Source organism: Haemaphysalis longicornis, unplaced genomic scaffold (assembly GCF_048455015.1).
Source record: "Haemaphysalis longicornis isolate Haplotype H1 unplaced genomic scaffold, Haemaphysalis longicornis Haplotype H1 scaffold_8, whole genome shotgun sequence".
Lineage (NCBI taxonomy): Eukaryota > Metazoa > Arthropoda > Arachnida > Ixodida > Ixodidae > Haemaphysalis > Haemaphysalis longicornis.
This window is the reverse complement of record NW_027526445.1, coordinates 158284153-158286867: the sequence shown is the minus strand read 5'-3', so window position 1 is coordinate 158286867 and position 2715 is coordinate 158284153. Positions and strand designations below refer to the sequence as shown.

Genomic DNA, 2715 nt, shown 5'->3' with positions numbered 1-2715 from the left:
CCCAACCTTCCTTCACCAGGCTTTGCGCGTGGTCCTTCAAGCGTCATTTGTTTAAGGTTTGTTTTATACACGAACATTTACCTGAATGAAGTGACCAGCTGTCTTTCATGTGTTGCCTTTAAACAGCTCTATCGTTCCTGGCTAGCCTCGATCCTCCAAGTCCGCGTGACGTTGGCAAGATTTAGTCGGTACGGCAAGCTGCAAAGCTGTCCGAATGACTTTGGCTGTCCTAAGCTCCGAATGCCTCTGGCGACCAGCTTAGCGTCGTCGTGTCGTTACCTGACGAGGCCTGAGTGTCTCTCAGTTCCAGTGTTCTTGCAAGCATCCATCCGCTTTGTATCGACTGCACAATGTGGTACGCTCTCGCTGCCGCGTATCAGCCTTCATTTTCATGGTTTGGCGCATTACACCCTGTGCTGCCGGAAGTATCTCTTGGCCACTTCTTTCTCGGCTGCTAACGTTGTTCTCGTGCTCGCGAACGCGACACATCGCGGTGATCTTTACTATTCGGATTTTATCGATGCTTAATTCACTGAAAAAGCTGGTGTTCGTGCATTCGTAATTCTCAACCCAGTCGGCGTCTGTGGTTCTCCAAACCCAACTCGTGCAGGTATTATGGTTTAGTTTTAACACACGGCTTCTTATTTTGCTGCTTACTTTCCCGATATGTTGCTGGTTGGTTATAAATAACTACACATCATGAATTATCTTGTGACTTCATTCCGCAGCGCATGTTGTACATTATGCATACATGTATAGACACTTCGAAGCCCACGCATTCAGTATCTGTTCATTTTTTTGTATACACTGGTACCTAGATGACAGATACAAGATTTGTCGAGACTGATCGCTCTTGTCGTGCGACGAGAGCGATGCCGAGCGACCAGAGCGAATGAAATCGGTATTGGTAGCTCCAGTCACAAGTGTGAATGATCCTTAATAGGGTAACAATAGAAGACATTATATTAATACAGTAAAAGCCTGTTAATTCGAACTCAAAAAGTACCATAAAACTGTTCGAATTAAGCGGAGCTCGAAGTAACGGGAGGGCGCTAGAGTGAATGGACATCGCGCCGCAGTGTGCGGGCAGGACACAAAGAAGTCACCTCTAGACTTGTTATCGCAAATTGGGGGCTACTACACAATTGTGGCAGGTGATTCTTTAAATAATGTTCGTGGCGGTCGAACAACGAGCGAAATTAATGGATCAGTCAGTTATATGCCCAACACAAACACTGACATTGCATTCATGTGAGCAGTGCGCCGCAATGTTAAAATAATGACGCTGCCTGCGCGCGAAAACGAGTTTGTTTACTAGGCAGGGTCGAGGCAATCAAAATTAAAAATAATCCGTGATATGCATTTGCCTTGCGTTTCTTCTGTCACGACTCCATGAGCATCGCTTGAAACTTGCCGAAGCGCTCCGGCGCAGCGTCAGAATTCCCATCTGCTGAGAAATAACGCGCTGCAACATCCAGCCTTGACGCTGATTGCATGCATCTCTAGTAAATTTGGTTTAGTTTGGATTTGCGACTGTCGCTCTGGGCCGACTTCTGCGAGTAGCGATGACCTGAGTTCGAATTAACCACCCGCCGCGGTGGCTCAGTGGCTAGAGCGTTGTGCTGCTGAGCCCGAGGTCACGGGTTCGATTCCCGGCCGCGGCGCCGCTTTTGTGATAGCGGCGAAAAGTAAAAATGCCCCAGTGTTCGAGATTTCGGCGCACCGTAAAGATCTCCAAGGTGGTCAAAATTAATCCGGAGCCCTCCACTGCGGCGCGCCTCATCGCCTGAGTAGCGCTGGCGCGTTAAACCCCACAACTAAATCAATGTATCAATTTCAAACGTAAAACTCGTAGTCAGCGCGAATGCTTCTGGCTTCTGAAATGCTCATCTAGGGAAATTTTTAACGGGAAGTTGTTGCCACAGAGGCTGTTTTTAGGGACAAACAGGTATACGTGCAGGCGTCCTTTCCGAATATCCGGGGCGGTCCTTTTCTTTCACATTTTAAACCACTCTGCGGCACAATAATTGGAAATAGCCTTTTTTTAATGCTGGTCCGAATATTGTTTAATTGTTGGGACCTATAATTCTCCCCCAACCTTCCTTCACCAGGCTTTTCCCGTGGTCCTTCAAGCGTCATTTGTTTAAGGTTTGTTTTATACACGAAAATTTACCTGAATGAAGTGACCAGCTGTCTTTCATATGTTGCCTTTAAACAGCTCTATCGTTCCTGGCTAGCCTCCTCCAAGTCCGCGTGACGTTGGCAAGATTTAGTCGGTACGGCAAGCTGCAAAGCTGTCCGAATGACTTTGGCTGTCCTAAGCTCCGAATGCCTCTGGCGACCAGCTTAGCGTCGTCGTGTCGTTACCTGACGAGGCCTGAGTGTCTCTCAGTTCCAGTGTTCTTGCAAGCATCCATCCGCTTTGTATCGACTGCACAATGTGGTACGCTCTCGCTGCCGCGTATCAGCCTTCATTTTCATGGTTTGGCGCATTACACCCTGTGCTGCCGGAAGTATCTCTTGGCCACTTCTTTCTCGGCTGCTAACGTTGTTCTCGTGCTCGCGAACGCGACACATCGCGGTGATCTTTACTATTCGGATTTTATCGATGCTTAATTCACTGAAAAAGCTGGTGTTCGTGCATTCGTAATTCTCAACCCAGTCGGCGTCTGTGGTTCTCCAAACCCAACTCGTGCAGGTATTATGGTTTAGTTT

General features: G+C 47.9%; 1 non-coding gene across 1 annotated transcript; it reads left to right on the top strand.

Moving 5' to 3' along the window:
* The first annotated feature begins 1591 nt into the window (after nt 1–1591).
* Nucleotides 1592–1664, top strand: Trnas-gcu (transfer RNA serine (anticodon GCU)). The gene has a single exon. It is a non-coding gene; the product is annotated as a tRNA-Ser (tRNA).
* The last annotated feature ends 1051 nt before the right edge of the window (nt 1665–2715 follow it).